This window comes from Camellia sinensis, chromosome 2, assembly GCF_055761805.1.
Source record: "Camellia sinensis isolate YWXY chromosome 2, ASM5576180v1, whole genome shotgun sequence".
NCBI lineage: Eukaryota > Viridiplantae > Streptophyta > Magnoliopsida > Ericales > Theaceae > Camellia > Camellia sinensis.
The window spans coordinates 46998373-47007936 of record NC_138962.1 but is presented as its reverse complement, the minus strand read 5'-3'; positions in this window follow the sequence as shown (position 1 = coordinate 47007936).

Sequence of the window (9564 nt, the reverse complement as noted above, 5' to 3'; positions counted from 1 at the left end):
ATATTTATGAAATAACTTACGTATATTTATAAGAATTTACACAAATATATATAATATCTAATTACATGTTTAAAAATAATTTATATTGTAAAATTAAATTAAGACACCATATACAGTCTCCAAAAGCACGAGCAAGGATCCTCTAGAGTTTTTTTTTCTTAAATTTTTCTAGAGTGGTGCATTGTGTGGTTGAGATTTAATGATAAGTCACATCAATTTTTTAACATTAAATCTCAACTACACAATATACCACTTTAAAAAATTTTAGAAAAAAAATACAAAAGCACCAAATACTTTCTCCTCCCGTAATTAATTATAATTATAAGTGTGTTAAAATGTGTGTTGCCCGTACGGCTTCACAATTGCATTCATTATTATAAGGCCTTTAACATAGAGGTTTATATTGCAATACTTTATTTATTTATATATTTATTTTTTATAGTCGGATGCTTGAGCTAATTTATGCATATTTTAATTAATTTTGACGGACTAATTCCATTTGTTGGAGCCCATTTAAAGTCAAAATAAATACACGGCATAAACTGGTCTCGACAGAATTATTGCAGCCAGTAATACTTTAAGATACAAGTTTTGGGAACTGAGGTTAGAGCCTATTAAAAAGAATAAAAAAGCTCAAAAGCCTTACTGTTGCTGAACCTTGAGCATGTGATTCACAGGGGAGCATCTATTTGCACACAATCAATCCTCTATTTGCACATCCTTCTTAATATATACATCTAAAAAAATAAAAAATAAAATATTTACTCATTACACACACTCTCGTTCCAATTTTATCCCCAATCCACATACCTTCCGGACCTTCCAGACCGGTGACCACCACACGCCTTTCAGACCGGCGACCACCTCACCGGCGGAGACGCAACACCATCGTTTCCACCTCCCTTCCAGTCGCCATTCCTACCCCTTCCTCCACCCACCGGCGACACTACCGCGACGCCCACCCCATCCTCTCGATCTCCCTCTCTCTCCCCTCGCAGTCGCGAAAAGAGGCTGCGGCGGGGTGGAAGCTGAGGGTCGCGAAAAGGGGGCTGCCATTTCCACCCCTTCCCAAATCTAGGTTCTCCTCTCTCTCTCTCTCTCTCTCTCTCTGTGCAGAATTGAGGGTCGCGAAAAGGTGGAAGCTACGGCGGCGGTGGTGTTGTGTCCCGAAGTGAGGGGTTGCGGGGGTGGTGAGGTGGGTAAGTGAGCGACGAACGATGGGGTGGGGTGGAGCTTCAATTCGAGAAGAAGGAGGCTGGAAGGAGAAGACGGAGGGAGGAAGGAGATGACCGGAGGGGAGGCACTGTGTTGGGTATTAGGGTTAGGGTTAGAGTTAGGGTTAGGGTTTTGGTTGGAGAAGAAAGGGATATTTTGGTAATTTTATTTTAGAATAAAAATGTAATAAAAAAAATATCATTAACTGTGTGAGGAGAGGGGAAGTGGTGTGTGCAAATAGAGGCTCCCGATTCACAGCTGTATTTGAAACAGGGCCAAATGACCATTTTGTCCTTTGAATATTTGACAAACCCGCAGTAATAGCCGCACTTCAGGGTGTGCGCGGTGCGATTCGGACGGTTTAAAAGTAAAATTACAAATCGAATAGCGGATTAATGGATTAACGGATTAATAAATTACGGTTTGAACGGTTTTTGACAGATTGATAGATTGAAAAATATTCTAACTAATTATTATACATTTGTATAATATATAACTAGCGGTAACCCGTGCGATGCACGGAAAAATAAACTATATACATTTTGTGTGATATATAAATTATTCTAATCTTGAATTATATTTTAATAGCAGCAAGCCATGATTAGGCCATCTTGGTTGATGTTAACAATAATTAATCCACAAAATTTCACAATAAAAATTTGATATACATAAAAAATTGTTAATTATAAAGATTGTTAGGATAATAGTAATCACTTGCTAACATAAAATAATTTGTATCAGACTATAGTGTCATGCAAAAAAAAAAAACAAAAACAAAACAAAACAAAAACAAAGCATTAAAAGAAATAAATTGTATAAGTTATCATAAATTTACTTATTTTAAATCAATGATTTATATTATTATTGTGGGACCATATTATGAATAAATCTCAACTTTTAATTATAATTTGTAAGTAATCATTCTCCATAACTTGAATAATACTTGCATAGTTTCTACAACATTTTAAAAAAAGAAAATCAAGATAAGAATTTCGTAGGATTATAAAAATTATATAAGAAAATAGGTTAATCCATTTTATTTATAAAAAAAAAATGATGACAAATTATTTGAATTGTATTTGAAGAAATATAACAAATGATAGCTTTAATCATTATATACCCAAAAAAAAAAAAATTATATAGGTTACTCAACAACAAAATGGTCAAATATAACTAAAGTCACAGACATTGAATTAAATCATATGGGCTCTAATAATATAATCTAATAAATCAACTAATAATAAAAGAGAGATATCAACTAATATGTAGTATTTCTCTACCATATTTGTATTATATTCATTAATTTCATATATCATATGAAAGTTTTACTTATCTCAATCTTTCAATAAAATAAGCACCAATAAAACAAATTTGATAAGAAATTAGTTCTAAACTTTATTATTAAAAAAATATAAATTTCAAAGAGAAAATTTAGAGATGGGATTGAAAAAATACTATAACAAATGACAATCTTATAAAAAAAATAAAAAGAAAGAAAAAGAAAAAACACATAGCAATAATCTAATGTAAACTATTTTTAAAAATTAAAAGAAAGAATATCAAATTATTACCTTGGATAAATATAGTAACGGAAAATAATTTTGTGAGATTTTTGTATTGCCTTCTCCCATACAGCTTTCATTATTTAATTATTAATACTCTTCTTATTCATAGCCAACCATTCTTTATATATATATATATATCTTTATCACTTGGTAGATAATAACAAATAATAAAAATTATGAGGAGTAGGTTAAGAGGAGATAAGAAGTTATAGATAAGAGTATTTCACAAGATAAAAAATTCAAAATAAAAAAAGATAATATGTGATAAAAGGAGAAAAAAAATATAAGTAAACCAAAATAAAGATTTAGATAGATATATTTTTGATAGATATGGATTAACAAATCATATATTTATCTAAATTTTATTATTTAATTTTTTTTTTTTTGTAAATCAATTAGTTAATCTTTATCTTTATCTGTAGACCATGGAATTAATTTTTATAAATTATTTATCAATTCTTATATGTTTATTTATCTATAAATCATGAAATTATTATTTTTCAAATAATTTTTAAAATTTTTATCTTTATCTAAATGTCATGAAATAAATTTCCATAAATTATTTATGATTTTTTTATATGTTTAATTATAATGAAATTAATTAAAGTACAAAATGAAGGGCAAAAAACATGAGTAATTTTTTTTAAATCAATTTTTTAACCTTTATTTTTATCAGTAGGCCATGAAATTAATTTTTATAAATTATTTATCAATTTTTATATGCTTATTTATGGGAAGAAATTTTAAATTATCTATAAGTTATGAAATTAAGTATTTAATTTTTATCTTTATCTGTAGACCATGAAATTAATTTTCATAAATTATTTATCAGTTTTTATATGTTTATCTATATGGAGGAATTTTGAAATTCAGATCTTTATCCATAAGCCATGAAATTAATTTTCATTTTAATTAATCAAACAAATAGAAAATGGAGAAAAATAGAAAACACGAAAGACAATCAAAAAGGGTTGCCACTTAGGAAAGAGATCATTTTAAAATTATGAGAATTTATGAATGAATATTTACAGATTTTTGACAAAATCACTACATTTGATTATATATATAGTATAGATACTAATTTGTATAATATTTTTTATATATAAAACACAAAATAATTTTATATAATATGTTTCATATATATAACTACTAATTTGTAATAAATTTCATGTCTAAAATCTCTTTCACACTCATATTTACTTTGATATTTCATTGGATGTTAAAATATATATATATATATATATATTAAGTATAGTAGAGCGGAGTGGTTTGGAAAGTAAATTATAAATTTTAAAGTCTAAACAGCGGTTAAAGCGGTGCGGATTGATGCATATCGGTGCGATTTTAGCAGTATTTTGCACAACCCTAACAGCAGCAGTACAAAAAACAACACAAACATTTCTCTCATCTTATCTCTTAGAGCATCCACAATGGATGTGTTAGTAGGTGTGCTAGTGTCAGATGCTAAGGGTGTGTTTGGTTTGTATTTTGAGATAATTTTTTTATAAAAAAAAAAAATAGGGACAGAGTTTAGAATTTTTTTTAGTTTGTTTGGTTGTATTTTGAAAATAGTTTTGGAGTTTTTGAGTTTGGAATTATTTGATATTTTGTTGTAGTTGAGTAGATGTGTGTAAGAGAAAAAAAAGTGATTGAAAATGAGAGAGGAGAGAGAGAAAGTGATTTTGAAAATAAAACTTTTTAAAAAAAAATTGAACTAAACAAAATTTTAAAAAAAATTATCAAAAATTGTATCTAGAGATACAAACCAAATAAGCTCTAAATATTTGGCCAGCTGAATTCATGTTTGTTCATGCAATGAATGTGTTAATGGATGTGCTAGTGCAGCCATTTTGTGTCATATGCTAAATTGTTTGTTAACTGCAGCGAGCAAGTTAACAAGCAGAGAGAGAGAGAAAAAAAAAAAGAGAGGTACTGACAATGCAGTGGGGTGGAGGCCCACTACACTTTTCAATTATTTTATATTTTATTTATTATTTATTCATTTATTTATATATATATATATATATATTTAACACACATTAACACATCTATTACACCATCACTCATTCTCTAAAATTAATAAACTCTTAACACACCTTAACACATATTTTTGGGTCCCATTTTTATCATTTTTTGTCATATAACATACACTTTAGCACACTTTTTAGCTATCCCATTGTGGATGCTCTTACAAATTTATAATTTTATTTTAATTCGTAATTTTTAGAATAATTAAAAGTCTATTTTTTTACAAATTTATAATTTTTTTAATTCGTAATTTTTGAATTAAAAGTTAATTTTCTTACAAAGTTGTAATTTTTTTAATTCGTAATTTCTATAATTAAAATTCAAATATCTTAAAAATTTGTAGCTTTTTTTAATTAGTCATTTTTAGAATTAAAATTCAATTTTTAGAACAAAAAGTCAAAATTCTTACAAATTTGTATTTTTTAATTCGTAAATTCTATAATTAAAAGTCAAATTTCTCAAAAAAAAAAAATTTTAATTTGTAATTTCTATAATTAAAAGTCAAATTTCTTACCAATTTATAATTTTTTTAATTCGTAATTTATATAATGGAAAGTCAGATTTATTACAAATTTGTAATTTTTTTTTAATTCGTAATTTCTATAATGAAAAGTCAAATTTTGTCCTAATTTGTATTTTTTTAATTCGTAATTTGTATAATTAAAAGTCAAATTTATTACAAATTTAAAATTTATTTTAATTCATAATTTTTAGAATTCAAATTCAAAATCTTACAACAAAACAAAAAAATTATTAATAATTCTGTGTGGCAAGTTAAAAATAAATAAATTGGAAACAATATTTTTATAGTTTTTAGTTTTAATTTGGACAAAAATTTAAAACTTAGCCGTTAGTAACAGTGGGCCTATTTGGTAAGGCTTATAAGCTGCTTATTTCAACTTTTAGCTTAATTTAAGCTATTTTGTTGTGTTTGGTGTAGTTTAAGAACACAAATTATAACTTTTTGTAAGTTAAAAATCAATTTTTTCTTGAAGTGGCTATTGGGGTGCTTTTCTAAATCAGCTTAAACAGCAAGCTGAGAATGAATGGATAAATTTACTTAAATGCCCCTCATCCACTTCAAGTATTACCAAAATACCAATATATAAACCTCCTATCTCAATCATTGTTCACTTCTTTGAGAGAAAAAAACTTGAGAGGCGATTTCCGGTGAGCTCTCTCTCTCTCTCTCTGGCGTTGTTCATGTCTACAATCAATCTAAAACCCTTCTATGCCGGCGAACAAACCAGAGCTCTCTCTCACGAACCTCCCGTCACCACTGGCATCATGATTGCGACTTGAAACCTAACCACCGCCATCGCGATCATGATCTACTCCGTGCTCTCTCTCTCTCTCTCTCTCTTTGCGATCAAGATTGCGATCTGAAACCCTAACAACCGCCATCCCCCCCTCCCTCTCTCTTTCTCTCGATCTATGTTGTTTGTCGCCATCACCATCGCCATTACGATCTGTGTTGATCTGCGTTGAAACCCTAGCCACCGGTAGCTATTCGTCGGTGGTGTTGAAACCTTAGAACATAAATTGAAAAAAAAAAAGAAAAAAATCAATACTAATCTTAATTTAAAAAGAAAAAAAATACTTTTCCAGAATTAATAAAAACAGAATTAATATTTTATATGAAATTTTTTTTAAAAAAATTACGTTTCAAAATTAATATTTAACACAATTTATTTCAATTAATATTTACTTTTCATAATTAAAAAAATTACTTTTCAAAATTAATATTTACTTTTCAAAATAAAATGAAAAACAATTTATTTCAAAAAAAAAATAATTGTAATGAAAAAAAATTAATAAAGATAGAATTAATTTAAATTAATATTACAACATTACACAGAATTAAACATAATTAATTGAAATAAAATAATATTTAATGGCATCACAACATTAATTGAAATAAATTGATATTACAACATTACAGAATTAATTGAAATAAATTGATATTACAACATTAATTAAAATAATATGTAATGACATCACAGAATTAATTGAAATAAAATAATATGTAATGACATCACAACATTAATTGAAGTAATTGATACTATTAATAATTTCAGTATTAATTGATGCTAATTAAGCCATTAATTTTATATTAATTGATACTATTAATGAAATGATAATTTTTGTAATACTAATTATATTAACTTTATTAATGAAATAATTTTTTTAAAAATTAAAACTGAAACTATTAATAATTTTAGTATTAATTGATGCTTATTAAGCCATTAATTGCCACTAATTAATTTATAATGAAAAAAATGAAATAATTTTATAATAATTGAAACTATTAATAATTTTAGTATTAATTGATGCTTATTAAACCATTAATTGTCACTAATTAATTTATAATGAAAAAAATGAAATAATTTTATACTAATTGATACTATTAATGAAATGATAATTTTTGTAGTACTAATTATATTAACTTTTATTAGTGAAATAATTTTTTTAAAAATTAAAATTGAAAAAAATGACAAAATAATTATTTTTATCTCATATAAGGGCAAAAAGGACAATGACACAGTAAAAAATTATTTTACGACTTATTAACCAAACACTACTCTGCTGCTTAAATCTATAATATTACAGCTGCACTAAACAGATTTACAACTTATATTCACAGTTCTAAGTCATAATCTGTTAAGTTATAATCTGTAATAATTTTTCCTAAGCTCTACCCATGTACGTCAAAACTGTACAGTGACACGTCATTGAGATATTTTTTTTTTTTTGTTGAAAAAGGAGCATCACTCTATTCTAAATCATTTCAAATACATTTTCTAATACAATAATTTAACAAAAAAATTCAACTCATTTTCTCAAATATAAAAATTAGAAGGGTAAATTATAAATATATCTTCTGAGATTTACTTAAAATACGAATTGTCCCTTATGGTTTGAAAAATTACAAAAACTTCCCTGTCAAAATTTTTTATTTAACAAAATTAATTGAAAAAATTAAATTTCTAACCATTCACCTATACAACAATCAAATTGTCTAAATTATTAATTAAAATAAAATTTTAATATTATTAAAAAATGTTAATTAACTTGATAATTTATTAATAAAATGATTTATTTATTATGAAATTAGAAACCTTAAGAATGCATAATGTAATTTGTAAAATTACATGAAATAATTTGTACTTTAAGTAAATTTAAAAGATGTGTTTATAAGTTACTCAAACTAAAATAATTAAATAATTAAAAAAATTGAAAAAAAAAACCACTTTTCAAACCATACTTAAATACCATAGAGATGAGTTGTTGGTTTCCAAATATGATTTGTTTGTGTGTGAGTGATTTTTCGATCACACTGTCAAACTCAGTATTCAGTTGGAGAACACTGGCAGAATAGATGACACCTGGCTAATCTGTAACAGAAAGAGAAGATTTCAGCGGTGGTTCGTTCACCCGGGGCACTCCGACGATCAAGTCAGTATATTTCTCAAAGATAATCAATAGTACTTAACTCACTAGACAGAATATAAATTGCATACCTTAAACCCATGGGGGTGCCTCTCTTTTATAGTTACCTCAATCCTAATCCCAATAGAAGCCTGACTTTATGGATTACTGTTTAGTAGTTACTTTGGACTCCTTAAGAGATAAAGATAAACTCCCTAAGAGGTTTATCCTTATCTTAGCTAAGTCTCCTTTTTATTCTTAGACTCTTGTCCTTTATCCGCTTATCTTGGAATCCGATATCTTCGGAGATTACCTCGACTTAACCGAGATAATCTCGGCGTCATATCCTGGACACGTGGCACCTCGGCTGATACATCAGCGTCACCTTGGCCACGTGCTGGGATTCAGAAAATATATCCCCACAGTTTAGAAGTAAGGTAGAAAGATTTAAAAGCAGCTTTAAATCGGTTCGTTTATAAATTTGAGTCCAATCCAAACTAAAATCAATTCATGTACTTTTATAGTTATCCTCTATTTTTTTTCAGAGAAGTAGATTCAGAACTCTAAAAAAGAAAAATATTAAATCAGCTTATTAGAGTTGGAAACACAAAAAAATAAAATAAAACAAAGCAAAACAAATAAACAAATAAAACCATTACATTATGGAGGGCCAGCTCATCAGAGTTTCCCCTAAAGTTTCATATTTAGTGCTTCTAAGCATTTTTGTTTTTCTAGTTGCCAATTTATTTATTTATTTATTTATTTTTGCGATTGTAACCTTTTTTTTTTCACAATTGCAATATGTTATTTTTTAATAAGAATTTATATTTATTTTAGATATTTTTTAATATACAAATTAATTTTTAAATTTTTTTATAAGAATAATTTAATAATCCCATCACTAGTTATAGTGTAGGTGAGAAGCTGAAAACTGCGATAGTAGGTATGGAAGAAGAAAAAAGACTTGTGATTTGAGAGAAGTCAATAAATGCTAAAAAAAAATTTTAAATCAAAAAATTAGAAAATTAAGATTGAGATATTGGAACTTTTACAGGACTTGTTGGTTAAAAACTTCATTTCCTTATATAATATATAGATACAACGATGTCAAATTTAACTATTCAGAAATTATATAAAATTATCATTTTGTGATTCAGATTTATTCTATACATAGATCTCATACTATACAAATTTAATTTTCATCACATAAACTCCTATCTAGAAAATCCTTATATGATTAAGTCTGACACCACAGGTGTTTTCTTATTTTACTTGAACCCATTGTAAACAAAGTTGTTAATCTCATACTGGATAAAATACTGGCTGT